This window comes from Alexandromys fortis, unplaced genomic scaffold, assembly GCF_014885135.2.
Source record: "Alexandromys fortis isolate MF-2015 unplaced genomic scaffold, M_Fortis_MF-2015_v1.1 scaffold_0, whole genome shotgun sequence".
Lineage (NCBI taxonomy): Eukaryota > Metazoa > Chordata > Mammalia > Rodentia > Cricetidae > Alexandromys > Alexandromys fortis.
This window is the reverse complement of record NW_026067949.1, coordinates 44,334,575-44,343,611: the sequence shown is the minus strand read 5'-3', so window position 1 is coordinate 44,343,611 and position 9,037 is coordinate 44,334,575. Positions and strand designations below refer to the sequence as shown.

Sequence of the window (9,037 nt, the reverse complement as noted above, 5' to 3'; positions counted from 1 at the left end):
ATATTTAGAAAAAAGAAGAGCAACTAACCACATGGAAATCCCACAAAAAATCCAACTGCTCTTATAAGCTGGAAAATGCCCTAGCGAACATGCTCATTCTATGGTCAACATGAATGATAGTAAATGCTGGTGCCAGCTACAGGATAGTCACAGCAGCCATCTGGCTGATGACAATTTCAACTGCCATGAAGGAGGCTGCATCTGTAACAATAGCAGCCACCCATGGTGTTCCCAAAGTCTCCAGGATGGCTTGGCAGTTCCTCCTGCCTCTGCTTCCTTCAGCAAACCCTACCGGTGTGTGCCACCACAACCGGCCCGGGCAGCAGGCAGGCTCGGAGACCTTCCGCAGCTACTACAATGGTTTCTGGTGCTGCAGGAAAGCAGGCACTCAGATCAGGGGAAAACAAGTTGTTCACAAGAAATTCAGGATCTGGGGGTTCACAGCTCCCAACAAACACTGGGCCTAGTTGAGCATCAGGAATCTCAAAGCCCACCCCCAATGACACACTTCATCCAACAAGGTCACATCTCCTAACAGTGCCATTCCCTATGGGCCTTTGGGAACCATTTTTATAAAAATGGCCTCCATAGTTCTGGGTAGGAATGGAGCATGCCTTTAATTCCAGCACTCAGGAATTTAAGGCCGGTCTCATCTACAGAGCGAGTTCCAGAACAGGCTCCAAAGTCACACAGAGAAACCCCATCTCAAAAAATCAAAAATAATAAAAATGGCCTCAACAGGCTCATAGATTTGAATGCTTGGTCACCAGAAAGTGACAGTATTGGAAAGGATTAGGAGGTGTGGTCTTGTTGGAGGAAGTGTGTCAGTGGGGGTGGGCTCTGAGGTTTCAAAAGCCCATGCCAAGCCCAGAGTCTCTCTGTCATGGCCAGTGGATCAGGATGCAGCTATGAAGTATTTCTCCAGGACTGTGTCTGCCTGTGTGTTGCTATGATTCTCACCAGCATAATGGACTAAACCTCTGAAACTGTGAACAAGCCCTCAGTCAAATGCTTTCTTTTATAAGAGTTGCCTTGGACATGGTGTCTCTTCACAGCAATAGAACAGTGACCAAAACAGTAGGAAAAACCATATAAAAACTTGCTTCTGTTATTTTTAGGATAAGGGTGTATTGTTCTCCTCTAAATCTAACAACTTAGATGGGAAGCAAAAAAAAAAAAAAAAAAAAAAAAAAAAAAAAAAAAAAAAAAACGGGGCAGAGGCAGCACCGTGTATAGAGACTAGGAGCTCTGGGGTCAGACCAGCACAGGATGAAGTCATTCCCAGACTGGGTGATGGGAGTCTTTTCTGAACAAGCATTTCCTTACCCTACAAGTGGGACCACAAAGCAAACCATGCTAAGATCATGTGAGGATTGTATGAGTAACAACCCAGAGCAAGGGCTCCTGAGGCATGCTTCATGCATTGCTCAATTCTGCTAGGTCAGTTTTATTCTTCTCTGACCATGTCCACTGCAAGAATGCATATGTTAGCATCTGAAGACACCCGGGGGGAAGGGACTTCATGTGGGATTCCCCTCTGAATGCTGTGAATACCATTGGTTAATAAAGAAACTGGCTTGGCCTATAGGGTAGAACAGAACTAGGCAGGGAAAACTAAAATGAACAAGCAGCCTCTCCTACAACAGGGACTGATGAAGAAGGACAGGCGTTACTTTCCTAGAGTTACAGCTGAGAGTTAACTTGATTTATAAAGGCTCAGGGGACAGTCTCGCCTTCAGCAGGAAGGTTCCCAGAGAGGTCCCAGGGTGGAAGGTCACTCAGCAACCCCCCCACAGAACATCTGAAGAGCTGCAGTGGCTGAAAACTAAGCCATGCTGAAGTTCGGGATTTTCTGCTCATTAAGAGAAAAGATCTGATCAAAGATAGCCAACCCCTAAGCTCCACCAGGGCAAATGTGCACACTCAGCTGCCCTCATTGCAAGAAAGTGCCCGACTCTGGCTTCTCCAAGGTGGTTGGTTCCAATAAAACCAGTTTGGGGGTGATTAGAAAGTTGAGCAGTCAGTGTTTGTCTCCATTTGTTTATTTATTCTTCTCCTCATCTTACAATGGGGTTGAGGCACTCCTTAGCAACATTAGAGAATAGAGGAAGAAGCTATGTGTATCCGAGCAAAATGAAAAACAATAAAATAAAAAAAAACCTCCAAGGGTACACTCCATGGGTGGGGAAATCTCATCACCCATCTGGATATTCATTTCCCATGTGCCTATTAGAACATGGTTCTGTGGGGTAGCAGGGTCAACCTCACTCACAGATATTCACAACTGAGGCAAGCGGCCGTGAGCTTCCCACTCCACACCCCCTGGGGTTCAGCTCCATCTCCAGCAGTTCCATCATGGCCAGCTTGGATGTGGGACGACAGATAACTCAACAAGCAAACGAAATGCAAACCCTGGTACTTACCCCACGATATAATTACCCGATGCTATGATTAACCAATGATATAATTGCACAATGGTATGGAGTTAACCAATGGAATAGCTAACTTGAATATCTTCCAAAAAAGGCAAAACACAAAAGATAAAACATTACCTTAAAAGTTTATAAAGAAGTCAGGATGGAATAGCAATCTTTGACCATTATTCTGAGGATTTGCCCAGGGTTATAATTGTATCTTAATTTTTTTTATTTTTATTGTTTTTTACAGATAAGGTTAAATAAACTTCTTTGCACAAATCATCATCTTGATTTTCAACTTTCTACCATTTTAGATAACATTTTAGACCCTGTTTTAATGCAAGATTCTTTAGACAAACTCATCTTCGGCTCTAAAGCTCCTAGAGACAAAAGCCGAAGGAAACGTCACTCTACAAAGCAGTGATACACTTGCCCTGTGAAACACAGGGGACGGCCAGTGGGGAAGCCTTGAGCCTCAAGGGCCACAGCGAAATCTGAAAGGCAGAGATGTCCTTCTCAATTGCTTTGTTTGTTTTAAAGCATTAAACACTGGAAGTCTGAGGAGCCCAGGGGTGTCACCTATGCTGCTCACTAAGAATTCCTGAGGTTGGGTCAGATGGCACAGGTCCATGGTCCCAGCTACTCCAGAGGCTGAGGTAGGAAGATCACGAGTTCTAGGCTACGCTGGGCAATTTATCGTGACTCTGTCTTAAAATTTTAAAAATACAAAAAGCTAGGGCTACAGGTCAGTGGTAGAGTGCTTATGTAAGCATTCAGGAGGTCTTGAATTCAATCCCTAATACTTAAAAAAAAATGAGTCCCCAAGTTCCCACCTGGCCATGGAGGAGGCTTTCTTTCTTTTGGTCTGAGGCTGGAAACCTTGCAGCTGGGTGGGCCAGGAAGCTATTTCTGGTTGATGATTTTTGCACAGGAAACTATGTTGCCCCCACTTCTCCAGGCATCCTTTCCTTTGGTACCATCACTGAGCATGTTGGAGAGGCCAGTTTATCTGTCAGTGACAGCTGAGTAATGAAGGCCAGCGGCTGTCCTGACACACCATGGATATACAACTTGCAAGAAGGGGCTGGAGAGATGGCTCAGAGGTTAAGAGCATTGCCTGCTCTACCAAAGGTCCTGAGTTCAATTCCCAGCAACCACATGGTGGCTCACAACCATCTGTAGTGGGGTCTGGTGCCCTCTTCTGGCCAGCAGGCATACAGAATATTGTATACATAATAAATAAATAAATATTAAAAAAAAAGAACTTGCAAGAAATAGGAGGTGGAGACAGCCTCAGTAGGTTCACTTGTGGTGAACGAATGGAGAACCAACACCCACATAAATGCCCTTGTAATTCCAACCCTGGGAAGGCTGAGATGGGGGGTTCTTGGAGCAAGCAGGCTAGCTGTACTAGCCCTATCATCAGTGAGCTCTTGGGTTTGACTGAAAGAGCCTGCCTCAGTGAATGAAGCAGAAAGCAATCAAGAAGAAACTGATTGTCAGCCTTTGGCCTTCACATGCATACGTGTACATATATGCACATGTACCTGCACACACATATGTAAACATACACACATGTATTCAGACCACAAATAGGCCTATGAAAACAAAAAGAATGAGCAAGAGATAAAGCCGTGTTTAAGCTGCTGAGATGCCATTTCTTTCCCACTCAGACAGGAGACTATGACAAATGGTTCCTTTATATTCAAAGGCATTTGTTTCTATTTTATAACCATTTCCGAAGTAATTCCAGGAGTCTTAGCATGTTTATTCCATGTTGCTAAAGAAAGATATTCTTTTCCACCTTAGTTTGTTTATATTTATGTTTCCAGTCCATTCTATACATGCCATGTGTTTATCCACAGATCAGCTATTATTATGTGCATGAATAAGATACATAAAACATGGAAGACACAGGGTGGTATACACTCCTATATCCCAGCACTGAGGAAGCCGAGGTCTGGGGAATGAGTTTGAGGCCAGCCAGGACTGCACAGTGAATGCCATGGCAGCCAGGGGTACATGAGCAGACCCTGTCTCAAAACAAGAAGAATCACTTGCCGCATCAACAGAGCTCAGTTTGGGAAGGAAATCAAATCTTTAAATTGTACATGTATTTTATATGCTTTATAAGTATATAGCATGTATTATAAAGTAAACTTTCTTTTGAGACAAGTTCTTACTATGTAGTCCTGACTAGCTTAGAACTTACTAAGTAGCTAGATCAGGCTCACAGATTACTATGTAGATCCAAACTCACAGAGATCCACCTGCTTCTGCCTCCCCAGTGGAGCACTGAAATTAAAGGTGTGTGCCATCATTTCTGGCCAAAGTATTGTTTTTAACATTAATATTGGTCCGTCTGTTGGAGAGAATGAGGGTCTCATTCAGCAACTCTGGCTGACCTGTGCTTTCTACACAGGTTGTTCTTCAAGTCAGAGATCTGCCTGTCTTTGCCTCCCAAGAGCTGGGATTAATTAACAACAACACATGGCTTACTATTTATTATTGGAACTTGACTTGCAGCAGACAGGAATGTCATATGACAAAGGTGTCTACCATTGTCTCCAAGGAAATGGGTTCTTTGTCTCTGCAAAAGAATTCTCAGAGGTGGCTGAGCTCTAAGGAGATGGGGTAATAAAGCTCTCAAGGACTTCGAGCCTGTCTGGGATAACAATAGTATTCTATTAGTCATCAATGTGAGGCTCCAATATTTACACACTGTAAGAGATTCCAGAAAGACACCCGAGCACCAACTGGCGAAAGGATTTCTTCTCTCTGTAGTTCCCAACAATGATTTGTTTCCTTGCCATCTATCAGTGGCCCTATGGAGGTTAGGCTTCACAGCCAGATGGTGGGGTTCAAATCCTCCCCCAGGCTGAGAAGCTATGTGACCTTCAACAAGTTATTTGATTTCTCTCTGGCTTGTTCCCTTCATGTGAGATAAAGCTAGTACTACTTCACAGAAGGGCAAGGGGCATTAAATCAATATTTGCATGTACAGCGGGCAGAAAAACAGGCCCAGTAAACATTTAAAATACTCATTTATATTTTCCTTTGTAAATCAAGAATGCAAACCCTTCTTTTCTATACTCCACATTAAAAGACCAGAAATATTTTATAAAACACTTGAGGTGGTTTTTTTTGTTGTTGTTTTTGTTTTTTGTTTTTTTGATTTTTTTTTGTAAGGCAAAGAGTCTACCAGTGAATCACTTCTCTCCAGTCCAATTAAAAGTGAAACAAAACAAAACAAAAATAACAACCCTCCCAAACCCAAACTTTGAGAAATGTTATAAGGCATAGTAAAATAATGTGATTCTAGTGATCCTGCCAGTTTGGAAATCAGCTCAACCATTTCAGTCATCCCTAGAGGACATCCGGTTAGACAGGGTTTCTGGAGGTGCAGGGGGGGGGGCCAACAACAGGAGGAGGGAAGGGAAGGAAGAGGAGGAGAAGACAGAGTTTCTGGCTGTGTCTGCCACCTGTTAGGACCTCGAGAATCCACTCTTGCCAACACATAGGAGTATTCTGTTTATCACCAAACTAAGCCCAGCAATATTAAGTAAGGCGCCTGGGCTGGCTAGTTTTATGTCAACTCAACACAAGCAAGAGTCATTTGGGAAGAAGGACCCTCAGTAGGGAAAATGCCCCTATCACCAGTCTGTGTGCATTGTCTTGATTAATGATTGATGGTTGATATGGAAGGTCCGGATCACTGTAGCTAAGAGATCTGGGTGCTATAAGAAAGCAGGCTGAACAACCAATGAGGAAAAAGCATCGGTGCCTGCCTCCAGGTCCTTGACTTGAGTTTCTGTTATGAAGCCCCTGGATAACAGACTTTAAGCTGTAATCAAAAAACCCCCTTCTTCCCCAAGTTGGTTTTGGTCTTGTTGTCTTATCACAGCAATAGAAACTCTAACTAAGACGACGCCCACATAGATTACGTTAGAAAGAGCATAGCCAAAATTCAAGCGCAGCCTTAGACCTGAAGTCAAAGTCCATCATACCCCTCCCATTTCTCTCTAAATAGGCAACCCTTTAACACATTGAGGAAATCTCGCTAAGGGGAAGGGAGGCCAGGGCCTGACCAACTCAGCTCCCACCCAGGCCCGAAGCCAGGGCCATGAACTGGCCATCTCTACACCTACCCCAACCCTGAGCTGGTGGAGTGGGTGGAGGGGCCAGTCCTACAGAGTCATAGCCACAGGATCTCCATGACTCTGGGCAACGGCAGGATGTGTGAGCTAAGTCCCAGAGAGGGTCCAGTATTGATGGTATAGCAGAAGCACGAGACTGTGAGCCAGACCAAGGACTCAATGCAATGACCATTGCAAGTCAGGCTGTTCGGACAAAAGGGTCTACTGCATGGCATGCCGCAGCTTCCAGTGCCACCGCAACCAACACGTGATGGAGAAGTGGGAAGACACAGGAGCAGAGCAGCACCTGTATGGCGGAACTGGAGGCGCGCCAACTCAGAGAGAAGGCAGCGATTGATAGAGGAGCAGGTCGTTGCCCAGGGGTGTCGGCGAAAAGTTTTTTTCTGTTATTCTTTTTTCTTTGCTTTGTTTTGCTTCTGTGGGGAGGCTGTTAAGGGGTAGAGGGCAGATTTGGAAAGACTGTAAAAGGAGCAGGGTTGGGGTGCATGATGTGTGATTACCAAAGAATCAATAAAGAAATCGAGGCAGATGCTTCCATAGCGTCATTAAATAATGAAGGCCAGGATGGTGTCCACAGTGGGTGCAAAGTCACAGACTGGTCAGCATAGCCCTCCGTCCACCTTCAGGGCGACAGGAAGGGAAGTCATTATACAGTCACCAGACACTGAGGTGACCAAAGTCTTCTCTGCCCCATCCAGCGCCACCTCCTGAGAGGACTCCATGAGTAGAGAGCAGTGAGAGCAACAGAACAAACGTACGCGGCGTGGCTAAATGAAGGAGAGAGCCAGCAGACCCCGAGTTCTTAAGAGTGCCTTTGAATCCTTTCCAAGTTCCAAATTCCAGACCCTCTCTAACCGCACGCTGGCTTTGAACGTCCTGCTATTAGAGTCCCCTCCCACCCACTCCCCTACTCTACCGCTCTCTCCCACCCTGTACTCCAACCCCACATGCTAGGCCATCTGCAAGCCCACAGGCTGCCCTCCTCATCCTTGGAGACTTCTCCCCCTCCTGGCTCACTGGCAGATTTACTGCCAGGGTGACTCCTGCTACACCCCTCGGGGCCCATGACCTCTACAACCCCCTAGCACTCTTGTCTTTCTTGGCCCCCTGCCTAGTTATCATTGCTACTCACTTCCACGGTCAGATTCTAGCTCTGGACACCGCCAAATACACCGTCCCCTCTCAGCCTCGAGAGCTTCTCTGACCACCTCCTCTTATCTTGGTTTATATTTGTTGTTGACAGCTTTATGATATAATTTAGATGCTGTAAAGTTCACCCTTGTAAAGCGCACAACCCGGTGGGTTTTAAGTTTACTCATGGAGTTGTACAAACATCGCCATAAATGACTTGGGAATATTTTTAACACTGTTCCCAGAGCCACTGTGCCTACGGCCTTCACAAGCCCGCCCCACATCTCCCTACTGCAGGCAGCTCCGCACAAGTCTACTTAAAATGCGTTGAATTTCAATGTGTACGGGTAAGTGCCTTCATGTGTACAAATGCAGCACACGTACCTGGTGCTCTCAGAGGTCAGGAAAGGGCGTTGGATCCCTTGGAACTAGAGCTACAGGCAGGCATAAACTGCCATGTGGGGCTGGAACCAAATCCAGTTCCTCTGCTAGGGTAACAAGTGTTCTTAAGCACTGAGCTATCTCTTTGGGCCTCTCAAGTCTTTTTTTTTTTTTTTATCTTTATAAACTTTCCTATTCAGAATATTTACATCATATAGGATATAGCCTTTTATGGCTGGCTTTTTTCACTTAGCACAATACTTTCAAGTTTTATCCTAACGATAGCATGAAGAAGTGGCTTTTCACTACCAAACTGTATCCTGTGAGTAGATACAGGCATTGGGATTGTTTCTATTCTGTGACTCCTCTGAAAATTACTCTACTCCAAAGCTACTAAGAGGACCGACTTCAGCAAGATTTTTATAACGAATCCAATAAGAACGATCTTCACTGTCTGACACCTTCCCTATAACCTCCTCTACCCCTCCCCCACTCCCCAACTCTTAGAGCCATGCTTTCCTCTGCTACCCAATCAGCTATCAACTCTCGGACTCAGCCTCTGTCCTCTCAGAGGGTCAGGTCATTCCATCTGCAGCTATGCGCCTCCTCACTGCACGTCCCCTTTCCCCTTACCAACCTAACAGTCTGTCAGGGTTCTAGCAGTACCTTAGGCTTTGCCCACGCTTGGGGATCTGGCAGCCCTTTGTGCCTTTACAGGGTTTGTGGCCCTCCACCTGGGGCTCTGACCCCCTCTTTTCTTGGCTCCTGCACTTACCAGAACTTCTTCTGTTCCTCTTTCCCATCACCCTGAGAAGTTTCTGAGTTCTGGACCTCTGTCGGTTGTGCTGAACTCTAACTTCTCCCATTTTCCTTTGGTAAACGGAGGTTCACAAGACCTTTGCCTGCTCTCTCTCTCTCTCTCTCTCTCTCTCTCTCTCTCTCTCTCTCTCT

The 9,037-nt window shown here is 45.4% G+C and overlaps 1 protein-coding gene across 2 annotated transcripts in view; it reads right to left on the bottom strand.

The window, feature by feature from the left end:
- The window catches only part of Shroom3 (shroom family member 3), a 266,607-nt gene that overhangs the window by 174,950 nt on the left and 82,620 nt on the right, over positions 1-9,037 (bottom strand). The gene's annotated exons all lie outside the window — the stretch shown is intronic.